The following is a 16,540-nucleotide window of genomic DNA, read 5'->3' on the forward strand; positions in this document are numbered from 1 at the left end:
ATTATACATTCTACCTCTGACTGGCATTTGTATAGCACAATTAAGCTTGATAACCACTGCTGTGTCTTATTTGGAAAAATTTGTACTCTTGACATGCTTGTAAAGTTGATAACCTATCTTATTTTTCCAATCTAAAATTTTGAAAATTACCGTTGTCTAATTACTACTGACAATTTATACAGTTTTGGCTTTCGATACAGTCTCAATAGCTCAACTAGTGAATGCTAAAGAAATTGTATCAGTGCCTTTCCTATATGAACTATAGCAATAAGGATCAAATTGCAAGTAAGAGGAAGCACTTCTTAAAAATTTATTTCTGCTAGTATCTCCTCCAATAAATTAATAGATGTAGTCAATGGATATCAAAAGCTGCAAACACCATAGGAAGGACACCAGATACTCTGTGATTCCGAATGAAATAACACACCACTTCTTATCATCTTGCCAACTACAGTGCAGTGAACTGCTTAACATGGCCCTTCTAGCCATACTCCTCCATTTTGTGATATACTATAAATCCTAGCCTCTATGGCTATGGTTATGGCCCCATTTTGGAATGAGTTGTCTTTTACATTAATTATATGAGATTAGGCTGAGATGTATCTTAATCATCACTCTTAGATTCCTTAAGGATAATGATCTGCATGCAATACATATAATGGCTCTGGTAAAGTTCACTCTCTCTTGCTCAGGATCCTGCACCTGCTTCCTAATTCTTGGGGCTTGAAAGAGCAACCAGTCATCTCACCTGCCAGTTTGGGTTCGTCAGTCCCTGCAACCACCCAAGTGAGGAGAATCCTCTCATACTAACACCTGATCCACGGATTTGGGGCTTGCCAGCTTCCACAACCACATGAGCCATTTCCTTGACAGTTTATGAGTTCTGTGAGACATTACATAGAAATAATGAACACTGGGTAAGATGGCAGAATAGGCAGGCAAACTACATAGACCCTCTCCAACAAAGAAACGAGAAATCAACTGACACAGATACAGAAGATAATCCTGGAGCCCTGACCTTTGGAAGGAAGGATACAGAAGTGGACTAAATTCCAACTAGTAGAAGAACATGCATGAAAAAACTTAGTAAGGAGACAAATGGACTGTCGGTGATCCTGACAGCACAGGTAGTTTGGATCTTTTCAAGTGGTGTTAGGACCTAATAATTAACATAAAAATCAGCCCTGCTCAACAAGGGCTGCAAGGAGGAAAACACTGGTGGATGATGACTAAAAAGGGAAATAGCAAAGAAGGAGACAATCTGAGCTGTGGACTTTTCCGGTCCAGAGGGTAGAGCCACTTTGAATGTTTACAAGCAATTCCACCACTTTGGGTATGTGAAGCAACAGACTTCACTCAGATTCCAAGGACCTAAGAATAGGGTACACTTGCCCAGAGCAGCACACACACACAGGGGGCTGAGGACTGGAAAGGTGCAATATCCCCCTTGTTACTCTTATACCCTACATCTTCTTGGTGAAAAGAGGTGTAGCCATTACCCCCTACCTTCTGGGCCAGGAAGAATTCCACCCAGTCTGTGTGCTCTGATGGAGCCTGGGTACCCTGCCCCATCCTGTCCAGATTTGGTTTCTGTATCTTCTTTTTATTTTTCCTTTGATTAAAATTTCTTTTCTTCCTTTTTATTTTCTTTCTTCTTCCCTTCCCAAGTTCTAGTTTTTGGCATTTTCTCTCTTCCCTTTTCCTGGTTCCCATTTTTTTCTTTCTTGTGATTCTCCCCATGCTTCTTTTTCTTTTTGCATTTTTCCCATTTTTCACTCATTATTCTCTTACTCTACCTTTTTTCTCTTATTCTCCCCTCCCTAGATATTGTGGGTTTTATCTTTTTCTATTCATATTTCTGTTGGTTTGTTTTTTTCCCTTAAGTATTTCTTTAAATATTTTGTCTCATTTATTGCCTTTCTATTTCTATTTTCTTTCTCTTTTTGGTGCTTGTTCCTGTGTATTTATGTGGTGTGTGATTTTTCTCTCTTGCTTTTACTTTTTTGGTGGTTTTTCGATTGTTGTTTTTGTCTGAGTGGAAGACAGTAACTGTGCCCATATGGCCCAACCAACTATCTGCACCTCCTGCAGCCCCACCAAGTGAGGACCACCACTTGCTTCTGCACCAACTGTCCAATGATACACAGCAGCCAACAGAAGCCTGACTCAACCATAACGGCTCTTCACAGACAGTTAACAGAGATCTGTATACCCACTCTCATATTCTATCATATCCACCAGAGACAGGTGGTGAATGTGTAACTCCTGCCAACTAGTGAAGAGAGGAGCACAGTATCCTGCTGACTCAGATACATCCAACCAAAACAAAGAAAATTAAAATCCTGGGTGAATCACTCCAACATACAATCACCAATTAAATATGAATACAAAAGTCACAGTATCTTGGATACAACAGACCATCATAGTCCACACAAAGAAGGAAGATAAAGCAATAGAAAGAAGGAAGCACAGGATACAGACGCAGAACACATCCCTGAGGAAGAAGTAGCACTAGAACCCCCTGATAAGGACTTCAAAAGAGCTAAATTTAGGTACCTCCAAAAGACTGAGAGACAGAGAAAGGAAAACACTTAACAAAATTAAGGAAAACACAGACTACACTCGAAACTTACAAAATTAAGGAAAACATAGACAACGCTCAAAAAAAATTTCAGAAGACAATACAAGAATAAAATGGAAAAATAAATGAAAAATTACAAACAATACAAAATCTACAGATCCAAATCCAGAAGATTAATACTAAATTTAAGAAACAGGTAACACACTGAAAAGGCAAAGAAGCAGAATTGAATCAAATGAAGATAGAATTAGTAGCACTGAATACAAATACCTCAATACTTCTTTGGAAAAGGATCAAATAGGGAAAAAAAAAAGATCAAAACAAAATGAACAAAGCCTAAGATTCATGTGGGATACCATCAAAAGAAGCCACATGTAATCAGAATTCCAGAACAGGAAGAGACAAATATAATCACAGAGAAAATAGTGTAAGACTTACTGGAAGAGAATTTCCCTGATATAATGAAAGATGAGAATATATCCATTCAATAAGATCCAATGAACTCCAAACTGGATAGACTCTAAAAGAAAATCACCAATACAAATCATCACCAAACTCACCAAACCAGAGACAAAGAAAAAATCCTGAAAACAGCATAGGAAAAACAAAAAGTTATCTACAAAGGTAAGCAATGGGATGATATATATAAAACCCTAAAACAGAAAAATTTCCAACAAAGAATTATATACCCAGCAAAACTGTCCTGCAAACACGATGGTGAAACTAGGACATTTTCACATAAGCAGAAATTAAGAGACTTGTTAAAACAAGACCAATCTTATAAGAGATAATAAAGGAGCCCTTTGGACAGAGAACCAACAGCAGCAAACAACTAACCATTAACACACATGATGACATAACCCAGAAAAAAAAAAAAACAGTTATGGAAGGATCCAAACTAAAATAAGCTTATAAGATTGTAAACTGGGAACCAGAGATATCAATTGGCAAATGAGGACAACTACAAGCCAAAAAGACAGAAAAAATAATGCAGTTACAAAATTTATAACTGGTGAGGAAATCAACAGAGTTCGAAGACAGAATGGACTGTTCTAAACTTGGGGAGAAAATTATAAATTAGAGGGTAACCTCCGAGAAAAATTATAAATCTTCACATCACAATCGAAAATTTGAGCAGATCCTTAACAAAAGTAGAAATTGAACAGGTCATAAAAAAATTACCCACAAAAAAATGTCTTGGCCCAGATGGTTTTACCAGAAAATTCTACCAAATGTTTAGAGAAGTGAATACTCAAATTATTCCAGAACACAGAAAAAGATGGAATCCACCCTAATTAATTTTAAGAAGCAAGCATAATCTTGATACCAAAACCAAGCAAAGACATCACTAAAAAAAGGAAAACAATAAGCACAAATATTTAGCAAATACTAAAAATAGCAACAAAGGAAATAATGTGATCCATAAACAAAATGAGCTCAGCACAGAAATTATATAGGATGAAGAAATCAGCAACACCACAAAAGAAACACATAAAAAATGACAGCAACAAATTCATACTTGTCGATAACTGCACTGAGAAAATGATTTAAATGCACATTTAAGAGAGAGACAGTTGCATACTGGACAAGAAAACATAACCCATCAATATGCAGTCTACAAGAGACATACATTAGAGAGAAAGACAAAAGTAGACTAAAAATCAAAGGATGGAAAAAGATATATGTAGCAAATGGCAATCAAAAAAGAGCAAGAGTTGTTGTTCTTGTTGTTAAGTGCCACAGAGTCAGACCCAACTCATAGCAACCCCTCCTTGGGTTTCTGAGGCAGTATCACTACGGAATAGATAGGCCCATCTTCCTTCTGAGGAGCCTTCTGGTTAGCAGTCAAGTGCCTTGGGCACTATGCTATCAGAGCTCCTATTGGAAGCCCTAGCCAGGGCAATAAAGCAAGAAAGGGAAATCAAAAGGCATCCAAATTGGTAAGGAAAAAGTCCAACTATCCCTATTTACTGATGATATGATCCTATTATCTAGAAAACCCAAGAGACTCAGTCAAAAATCTACTGGAACTAACTGAGAGATTTAGCATAGTGACAAAAAACAAGATCAAATTACAAAAATCAGCTGCATTCCTCTATACCAACAAAGAGATTGCTGAAAAAGAAATAAGGAAATCAATACCATTTACAGTAGTTAAAAAAAATATAAAATATTTGGGAACAAATCTTAACAGGGACACAAAAGACCTGTACAAAGAAAACTACAAAACACTGCTTCAAGAAACCATAAGAGATTTACATAAACAGAAAAACGCACCATGGCCATGGATAGGAAGATTGAACATTGCGAAAATATCAATACTGCCCAAAGAAATCAATACATTCAATGCAATTCCAATCCAGATACCATCAACATTCTTTAAGGATATGGAAAAACCAATCACTAACTCTATTTGAAAAGGAAAGAGACCTGGGATAAGCAAAGCACTATTCAAGAAGAACAAAGTAGGTCTCATTCTCGTATCTGAAAACCTACTATATAGCCACAGTAGTCAAAACTGCTGGGTATTGGTACAACAGACACACAGACCAGTGGAATAGAATTGAGAACCCAGAAATAGATACATCAAACTATGGTCAGCTGATCTTTGACAAAGGGCTGAAATCCATGAAATGCAGATTAGACTGTCTTTTAACAAACTGTGCTGGCAATATTGGATATCCATTTGCAGAAAAATGAAACAAGATCTATACCTCATATTGTACACAAAAACTAACTCCAGATGGATCAAAGACTTCAATGTGAAACCTAAAACTATAAAGTTCCTCAAGGAAAAAGTCAGGGCAAATTTGTTGTTGTTGTTAACTGCTGTCGAGTCATGTCCGACTCCTAGTGACCCTATGCACAGCAGAACGAAACATTGCCCAGTCCTGCACCAGCTCCACAATCCTTGCTATACTTGAGCCCCAAAACATAGCCATGTGTCAATCCACCTCGTTGACAGCCTTCCCCTCTTTCATCAACCGTCCACCTTACCAAGCATGACATCCTTCTTCAGGGAATGGTCCCTTCTGATAACATGACCAAAGTAGGTAAGACGAAGTCTGGCCATTCTCGATTCCAAGAAGCATCTCAGCTGCACTTCCTCCAGAACAGATCTGTTAGCTCTTTTAGCAGTCCACAGTACTTTCAACATTCTTCACCAGCACCACAACTCAAAAGCATCAATTCTTCTTTGGTCTGCTTATTCCATTATCCAGCTATCACATGCATATGAGGTAACTGAAAATATCATGGCTTGTGTCAGGCGCACCTTAGTCCTCAAAGAGACATCTTTGCTCCTCAGCCCTTGAAAGAGGTCCGTTGCAGCAGACTTACCCAGTGCTATATGTCATCTGATGTCCTGACTGCTGCTTCCATTGGCATTGATTGTAGAACCAAGCAAAATGAAGTCTTTGACAACTTCAATCTTTTCTCCATTTATCGTGATGATGCTTACAGGTCCAGTTGTGAGGACTTTTATTTTCTTTATATTGAGATATAATCCATACTGCAGACAGTATTCTTCAATCTTCATCAGTAAGTGCTTCAAGTCATCCTCACTTTCAGCAAACAAAGTTGTGTCATCAGTGTATTGGTTTGTTAATGAGCCTCAATCTTGATGCCACATTCTTCTTCATATAGTCCAGCATCTCAGATTATTTGCTCAGCATATAGATTAAGTAAGTATGATGAAAGGCAGGGCCAATTTAGGGACCCTTATATATGGCATAAACAGACTTTCAAGCATAACTCAAAATGCAAAAACAGCAGAAGATAAAATAGACAAATGGGACATTTTAAAATATAAATTTTTTATGTGCTTCCAAAGACTTCTCTAAAAGAGTCCAAACAGAACCTTCAGATTGGGAAAAAATATTTGGCAAAGTAATATCTGACAAGAGACGTATCTCTGGAATTTACAGAACACTCCAACACCTCAACAACAACAAAAAGACAAACAATCCAATTAAAAAAATGAGCAGAAGATATGAATAGAGACACTTCACCAAAGAGGATATTCATGCCAGCAAACACATGAAGAAATGTTCACAATCATTAGCCATTACAATTGGAGATGTGTAAATCAAAACATGTGGCCCCAGCACTAACAGCAAAGTTCAACAAGACAGAAAATAACAAATGCTGGCGAGGATGGAGAGACTAAGACTCTCATACACTGCTGGTAGGGCTGTCAAATGATACAACCACTGTGGAAAGTAGTATGGCGATTCTTTAAAAAGTTGGAATTAAAAATACCATTTAATCCAGCCATTCCATTACTAGGTACATATCCTAAAGAAATGAAAGCCAGGGCAAGAACAGATATATGCACACCCATGTTCATAGCAGCACTATCTAAACAGCAAAAAGATAGAAACAACCTAGCTGCCCATCAGCAAAAGACTGGAGAACCAAACTATGGTACATACACACAATGGAATAATGAAGAATGAAGAATCTGCAAAACACTGCATAACGTGGATGAACTTGGAGGACATTATGCTGAGTGAAATAAGTCAATCACAAGGACAAATATTGTATTAGTCCACTATTGTGCAAAGTGAGGGGAAGATTTATATATGGAACAAAACTTTCTTAGTTGGTTACCAGGGGTGAGAGAGGAGGGGAATAAACACTTCTAGATAGATAGAGACAAGCATTGCTTTGGGTGAAGAGAACAGTAATGCACCAAACATGAATCATCAACACAGTGGCATTGAGGAAGATGAAGCCCGGGATGGGGGTGGGGGTACATGGGAGATACAGACAACAAAGATGAACCCTTCTGCACATATAGTACTGAATTGTCAGTTATGGCAAACATTGATCTACGGGTGGACAGATGGGTGGACAGGCTGAACGATCAGGTATGTCTAGACAGAGGGAGTCTGTGTCCATGACCATGTATAGTGTTGGCAGATAATGTTTCTACAAGTGTATTTGTATGTGCTGTAAGAATATCCAGGTATATAGTAGGGCTGACAAGGGACAAGGTTGTGGTGACTTCCTGGCCACAGCCAGCTACATGGAGGGAGCAAGTAGTTCGAACAATGGGCTTGGGACCATGGCTGCAGGGGACATCAAACTTAATGGGTATACCATACATTATTCCCCATCCAACTTTGGTGAGTAGAGACTGGGATCTTAAAAGCTTGCAAGTGGCCATCTAGATGCAAAGATGGGTCTCTACTCATCCACAGCAAAGAAGAATGAAGAAAACCAAAGACACATGGAAATAATTAGTCCAAGGGACTGGTAGACCATGTGATGATCAGCCTATATGAACATGACACTGGAAGAACTAGATGGTGCCCAGGTAGGACTGTCAACCACTTAGAGGGGGATATGTGTAGGAGATCCTGGATAAAGTGGGAAAACAATGTGGAACAGAACTAAAAATTATTTAACAAAACAAAACAAACAAACAAAAAAAAAACGGTTTGCTGGTCTGACAGAGCCTGATGGAACCTCTAAGACTATGGCCCCCTAGCTGCCCTGCCCTTCAGGTATGGAACTGAACTCAATCCCATGACTTCTAGCCAAATAAAAGACCAGCATATGGGCTAAACATTTTTATCAGGTAGATACACTCCCTGAAGAGATCAATCCTGGGGGAACAGAAGGGCAATGTATGCACAGGGGCAAGAGTGCATGGGAAGGAAGGACACAGGGAAGAGGTAACTTATAGAGAGCAAGTGGGAAGAGAGCTGTTAACTGTGGGAAATTGCAGTCAATGTCATGAGACAAAATGTGTATGTACTTCTGTGTGGGAAATGAATTTCCCTTGTAAACTTTCACTCAAATCACAAGAAAATCTTTAAAAAAAAAAAAAGAAGAAGAAGAAAAGAAAAGAAATACTAAACACTCGACGGTATAAAACAACAAAAAGACAGGAGGCTCTCTGGGTGGAGAGTGGGAGGATGATTTTAGAGATGATGGAATAGTGCAGTTTGGAAAAGTCAGACATTTGGGACATCTTTACTCTCTGCCTCACATAGACCAGTCTTGTGCTGATCCTTGTGAAAGAAATTATTTGAGCACCAGTGCCATCAAACTAAGTCTGACAAAGCTTCTGGATCAAGCAGCCAGTTTGCAAGAAATAAGGAGGACAGCACTGTGTTAAACTACACTGTGTTAAGCTGCACAATGAATAGACAAGAATCAAATCCAGACTTGTGTTAAACTCTACAGGTAAAACAGGTCAATTTTAAGAGAAAGAAAGGAATGGAAAGTAAACCTATAGATACATCTTTTAAATTTAAAAGAAATAATAAGTTTTTAAATACAAAATAGTCCAGATAAAACAATAATACCTAGGGAGACATACATAGCTGATAAAATCATAAAAGGAAGGAAGTCATTGCTGTTATGAGTAACTTAGATGATGAGACTTACTTAGAAGAAGGAAGGGGGCTATGATTAGGATGGAGCACACAGAAGTACTTTTGGGATAGATGGCAAATTTCTATGTATTGAATTGCATCGTGGTTACAAGAAGGCATTATTTTCATACATACACAAATGGATACTTCTTGGTATGGTGACTCTTTGTATTCCCCTCCCTTTCCATCTTCTTTTGATGCTACCTACATCATTCGATATTTTACCCATAGAACCCTTCAATATTACAACTCAAGGCTTGAACTTTGTTCTTACAGCTTGACAAATGCCGAACGTTGTTTTTCCCCTTTGATTTTCCAGGCCTTTGCACATTTCATTAGACTACTTTGCCTCTCAAGTTGCCCTCTGAATTTTTCTTTCACTCTTTTACTTCATCATTTCTTCCATTCACTTTAGCTACTTTCCGTTCAAGAGTCAGGGTTCTCTTCTGGCATCTATTTTGGTCTTCTCTTCCTTTTCTGTCCTTTTAAGGAAATTTTGCCTTCTCAATGTATGATAGCCTTGATGTCATCCCAAAGCTCATCTTCATTGGTGTTCAAGGCATCAAATCTCTACTTCAGATGATCTCTAAATTCAGGTGGGATATAGTGAGGGTCATATTTTGGTTCTTATGGACTTGTTTTAATTTTCTTCAGCTTCAACTTAAACTTGCATATGAGCATTTGGTAGTCTATTCCACTGTCTGCTCCTGGCCTTGTTCTGACTAATGATATTGAGCTTTTCATCATCTCTTGCCCAGAAATAGTAGATTTGATTCCTATGTATTCCATCCAGCCAGGTTCACGTGTATAAGTTGCTGTTTATGTTGTTTACCAAGACAGAGCGACTAAACAAAGTCTTTTTTCAAACCATGAGAAAAATTAAATGGTAGCGTGGACAGAAAAGCAGAGAATATAACCATTAAAGAGATACAGTTTTCAGGATGTATCACACCTAAATGTGCAGAAAACAAAAATTCTAACAAATGAACCAATAAACAACAAAAAAAGAAACTGAAGTTATCAATGATTTCACTCTATTTGGATCAACAACTAATGTCCATGGAAGCAGCTGTCAAGAAATTAAATGACATAAATGCATTGATAAATTGAATATGAAAGAACTCTTAAAATTTTGAAAAGCAAAGATGCCACTTTGATTACTAAGGTGTTGGGACACCTGCATATCTACATGGTAAAACAATAAAGTTGGACCTCTATCACACCATACACAAAACTTATCTTTTAATATAAGGGCTAAAACTATAGAACTCTTAGAGAGAAACATGATATAAATCTTTATGTCCTTGAATAAGACTGAAGTTTTTTAAATAGGGCATACAAAAAGACAAACAACCCAATTTTAAAAATGGAAAAAGGACTTAAACAGACTTTTCTCCAAAGACGATAAAAGGCAACAAACACATGAAAAGATGTTCAACATCATAAGTTAATGTTGTTGTTGTTTGCTGTCGAGTGGACCCCGACTCATAGCGACCCCTCCTTGGGTTTCTGAGGCAGTATCACTAATGAGATGCAAATTAAAATCACAACAGGTACTACTTCATACCCAGCAAGACACCTGTGATCAAAAAAATGGAAAGTAAGTGTTGTTGGCAAGAATGTAAAGAAACTGTTATACTTTTGTTGCTGATGGATTTGTAAAATGGTGCAGCCACTGTGGAAAACCATTTGGAAATTTCTGTAAAAGTTAAACACAGTATAACCACATAATTCAGCAGTTCCACTCTTAGGAATATCAGCAAAAAAAAAAAGGTATTAAAACAAATACATGTGCATGCATATTTACAGCATCACTATTTACAACAGCCTGAAGGCAGATACAGCCCAAATGCACATCAATAGATAAATAAATAAACAAAATATGGTATATACCTACAACAGAATATTAACCAGCCATAAAAGGAATGAAGAACTGATGGCACATGCTAAACTTTGGGTAAACCTCAAAAACACTATGCCAAGAGAAAGAAAATACTAAAGACCCATATTATATAGTTCCTTTTATATGAAATGTTCAGAACAGTTAAATCAATAGAGACACAATGCAGATTTGTTGTTGCAAGGGGGGTCGGTGAAATGGGGAAATAGGGAACAATTGCTTTACTTAATAGGTACAGGGTTTCCTTTTTGAGTGAGGAAAATGTTTTATACCTAGACAGGTGGTGGTTGCAAAAAACTATAAATGCACTGTCACTGAACTGTTCACTTTAAAATGCTTAATTTTATGTTATGTGAATTTCAGCTCTTTTTTTAAAAAAGAGAATGTGGGAAAGGGGGATATAACTATTTGGAAACTATAGTACTCAATTCTATATGTTTCTCAGGTCAGTGACAATTCAAAACCCATACACTCAGAGGTGATTTTACCATTTCTGAAAACTAATTAACTGATATGAAACAAAGACCTTTCTCTATTCTGCCTTAACAATTTCCTCCTAATGTAAGTTTTCAGAATTTTGTTGTTAAAAGTTTTATTTTCTCTCTGTGGAAAAGTAAAAAGTAATGAATAAAGAGACTAAAGCTCCTGCAAATACTGGGTATACTACATGTAAAAGTAAAAAGGTCTTAATGGTAGTATTAAATAATTACCCAAAATTTTATTTTTTAACATTTGGTAAAAGCTCAAAAACAATCTTTTACATGCTGACAATGGTGGCAACAGCAGTAGTTTTTCACAGTAATAATCTGAGGGTTGTGTATATTTACACCGATGCTTGTAATACAGAAATAGTATATAAATTTGTTAAATTAAATAAGAAACAAAAGTTTCTGGAGCATCACTACTCATGTTATTTAAAAACCTGAGATGGGGAAACGGATATATATCTTGTCTTCCTACCTTTTCCTTTATTGAACTACTGCGTCTTTTTTAGTTCTAGATTTCGAAACTATTTTAAGCAGCTTACGCCTCTTTTCAGCACGTTTTTTACCTATCTCTATCAAATCCCAAACCTACTGCCACTGACTCGACTCTGATTCATAGTGACCCCACAGAGTTTTCAATGGAGCAGCTGGTAGGTTAAAACAACCACACTTCTGAATAGCAGCCAAATGCTTTAACCACAGTGGCACCAGAGCTCCTTGTCTTTCTCTACAGAGAATAACAACATTTTTTATCTTAAAGTTACAGAGTTTGGAAAATTAATACTCTAAGAAAACTGGTCTTAAACTTACACTTAATGTGCTGTAGTTCTTGTTATGTGCTGTGGAGTCAGACCAGACTCATGGCGACTCCTCCTTGGGTCTGAGGCAGTATCACTAAAGAAGTAGATTGCCCAACCTTCCTTCCAAGGAGTGGCTGGTGGGTTTGAACCGCCAACCTTCTGGTTAGCAGTCAAATGCCTTTGGCACTATGCTACTAGAGCTCCTATATTTAATGTACTCATCAAAAAAAACCTTTAAGCTTTAAATACACCTCTCAGAAATTGATGGCATGTCATCTTTAAATAGTAGCATTCTTTTCCTTTTCCAGTAGTTAAAAAATAATTATGTACTTATACTCTTTAAATTTTATAAAAGATATTAATTGATTCTGAAGACAAGTATGTTAGACTAAGAATAACATGCAGCATCTATTTCAAAATGCATCATTTACTACATGAAAACTTGGGTATGTAATCTCAATTTTATGTCATATTTCATAAACTTAAAATGGAAGCCAGACACTTACAATATCAAATCCTATGACTTCTAATTCATAAAATATCAATCTATAAAAGAATTATAATCATAACCACTATAAACTCATAAAACAAATCTTCCATAAAATCAACAAATAGCTCTGGTAGTGTAGTGCCTAAGGCATTTGACTACTAACCAGAAGTGTGGCAGTTCAAACCCACCAGCCACTCCTCAGAAGGACGATGGTGCAATCTACTTCTAGGAATTGACGGAATACTCATTGAGCTATTTCAACAAATGGATGCCCCATTGGAGGCAAGCACTGAGTTATGCCAAGACATTTGGAAGACAGCTACCTGGCCAAATGACTGGAAGAGATCCACATTTGTACACATTCCAAAGAAAGGTGATCCCACAGAATGTGGAAATTATCAAACAATATCATTAATAGCGCATGCAAGTAAGATCTTGCTGAAAATTATTCAAAAACGGTTGCAGTAGTATACTGACAGAGAACTTTCAAAGGTGCAAGCAGGATTCAGAAGAGGACGTGGAACAAGAGATATCACAGCTGCTATCAGATGAATCTTGGATCACAGCAAAGAATACCAGAAAGACGCTTACTTGTGTTTTATTAACTATGCCAAGGCATTTGATTGTGTGGATCATGACAAATTGTGAATAACACTGAGAAGAATGGAAATTTTCAAACAATTGACTGTACTATGAGGAACCTGTACCTTGACCAGGAGGCTGTCATTCGAATGGAACAAGGGGACACTACATGGTTTAAAATCAAGAAGGGAGTGTGTCAGGGTTGTATCCTTTCCCCATACTTATTCAATCTATATGCTGAGCAAATAATCCGAGAAGCAGGACTACATGAATAAAAACGTGGCATCAGGATTGGAGGAAGAATCATTAACAACCTGAGATACTCTTTGTTTGCTGAAAGTGAGGATGACTTGAGGCACATACTGATGAAGATTGAAGAATACAGTCTGCAGTATGGATTACATCTCAATATAAAGAAAACAAAAATCCTCACAACTGGACCAATAAGACGCATCACGATAAATGGAGAAAAGATTGAGGTTGTCAAGGAACTCACGTTGCTTGTTTCTACAATTGACACCAATGGAAGCAGCAGTCAGGACATCAGATGACGTATAGTGCTGAGCAGTTCAGCTGCAAAGGAACTGTTTCAAGTGCTGAGGAGCAAGGATGTCTCCTTGAGGACTAAGGTGCGCCTGACACAGGCGATGATATCTCCAATCGCCTCATATGCATGTGAGAGCTGGACGATGAAAAGGAAGACCGAAGAAGAGTTGATGCTTTTGAGTTGTGGTGCTGGTGAAGAATGCTGAAAGTACCACAGACTGCTAAAAGAACTAACAGATCTGTCCTGGAGGAAGTGCAGCCGAAATGCTCCTTGAAAGCAAGAATGGCTAGACTTTGTCTCACCTACTTTGGTCATGTTGGCAGAAAGGACCATTCCCTGGAGAAGGATGACATGCTTGGTAAGGTGGACGGTTGACGAAAAGAGGCGAAGGCCTTCAATGAAATGGATTGACACGGTGGCTGCGACAATGGGCTCAAGTACAGCAAGGATCATGGCACTGGTGTGGGATTGGGCGGTGTTTCGTTCTGCTGTGCATGGGGTTGCTATGAGTCAGAAATGACTCGACGGCACCTAACAACAACAACACTTCCGTAGTGATGATGTTGTCGTTGTTGTTATACACATCGACTCATACCCAACTCGTAGCGACCCCTCCTTGGGTTGAAGAGGCAGTATTACTACAGAAGTAGATTGCCCAACCTTCCATCCAAGGAGTGGCTGGTGGGCTTGAAACGCCAGCTTTCTGGTTAGCAGTCAAGTGCCTTAGGCACTACGCTACAAGGAGGGGTCACTACTAGTCGGATCCAACTCAATGGCAGTGAGTTTCTCAGTTTGGTGTAAAATTAACAATATGCATATGCTCTAACATAACTGGAAGTGGAACTGTGGGGTAAATACGGATAATATAAACAAAGATCTGGTGGGGCAGTGGTTAAAGCATTCAGCTGCTTTAACCAAAAGGTTGGTGGTTCACATCAACCAGCCAATAGGCAGAAGAAAGATGAGGCAGTCTGGTTCTGTAAAGATTTACAACCATGGAAACCCTATGATGCAGGTCTGCTCTATCCTATAGGATCACTATAACTCATAATCAAGTTGATGGCAGTGAGTGTGTTTGCTTTTCTTTAAAACAAACAATTTCATTTATAGAACTAATGATATTCCTTTGTTTTATTAAATGAAAACAAGCTGCAGAAAGGGAAAAAAATAAAATAATCTTTGTTGCTGTATTTACATCTACAAATAAAATAATAAACTAATGACCATCTATGAGCTCTGGTAGCATAGTGCCTAAGGCACTTGACTGCTAACCAGAAGGCTGGCGGTTCAAATCCACCAGCCACACCTCAGAAGGAAGGTTGGGCAATCTACTTCTGTAGTGACTGGAAACCCAAGGAGGGGTCGCTATGAGTCAGGTTCAACTTGACAGCATTTAACAACAACAAATAACCATCTAAAAGTGTAGAAATTTTACCGAAACATATATAGAAAAGGATCTATTTTATAATAACCAAATTATTTTATGCTCATATCTAAATTACTCTAAACAAAACTCATGATCAACATAGTTCAGTAGTACAAAACAAGCAAACTGGTATATTTGATTTAGACTGGAGAAGATGTCATGCTTTTAAATAGTAAGCAATGAATGTGCCAGTGCCTAAGTACTATAGTTTAGCTAGGGAAACACTCTTATAAAGTATTGCAGAAGTGGAAACAAGCCTGAATTAAAATGCTTATACAACTTTAAGCATAACATCCTTCACTCAAAAGAAGAACTAGTCTAAATAGAACAATGACGCACTGCTGTGGAGTTGGATCTGACTCATAGTGACCCCTCCTTGGCTTTTCAAAGCGGTATCACTACAGAAGCAGATTGCCCAACCTTCCTTCCGAGGAGTGGCGGCTGGGTATGAACCGCCAGTCTTCTGGTTAGCAGTCAAGTGCCTTGGCACTGTGCCACCAGAGCTCCTGATGTTTCCCTGCTATTCATAAGGTTTTCAATGACCAATTTTTTCATAAGTGGACTGGCCCCATTATTCTTCCCAGTGTGTCTTAGTCAGGAAGCTCCACTGAAAATTGCCATCTGTCAGTGTGTCATAATGTGGTGGCCTGCTATGATGCTGGAAGGTATGCCACCGGTATTTCAAATACTAACAGGGTCACCAGTGGTGGACCTGGTAATGGTAATGCCTAAATTAATACGTAAACCGTTGAAATGTAAAATAATTCTAGCAAAAGGAGAGGATAATCCATATGGTCTGTTGTTAAATATAATTTATACATGTAAAGTATAAGATATTATTGACAAATCTTTTCCATCAACCACTACCCCCCTACTCCATGTTGGACAAATGCTTAGCACTTAGACACAATGCCACCAGACTCCTTTATAAATAGCATAGAAAATAAAAATGCACAAAGATATAATACACTCTCAGTTCAATATATTAAGTATTGATGAGAAAACAGTGAGTCAACAGAACATTACAGTGTACTTTTCGTAATACCTGTCTCTGTAACGTAAGATAGTTCATTCAATCATTAGCAACATGAAGTCTGTATAATGTAGAAGTTGCACTGGTTCACAAACAGTTTTTCTTGGCAAAGGAACATTTTGAAATCATTAGGGACACACTTTCTTATAGAGAAATCCTTAGCAATGTATGATGATCTTTTGGCGGGGGAGAGTGAAGCTGAAAATCCTGCACACGAGGGAAAGCAGAGAAGGAGAGGCTGGTCAGTGGCTTCAAAAACTGCTAGGCTTTCCAGTTTGTTAAACTATCTGTGCAAGCTCTAAGTACAGAT

Source organism: Orycteropus afer, unplaced genomic scaffold (genome assembly GCF_000298275.1).
Source record: "Orycteropus afer afer isolate SDZICR_OR568_19922 unplaced genomic scaffold, OryAfe1.0 scaffold00578, whole genome shotgun sequence".
NCBI lineage: Eukaryota > Metazoa > Chordata > Mammalia > Tubulidentata > Orycteropodidae > Orycteropus > Orycteropus afer.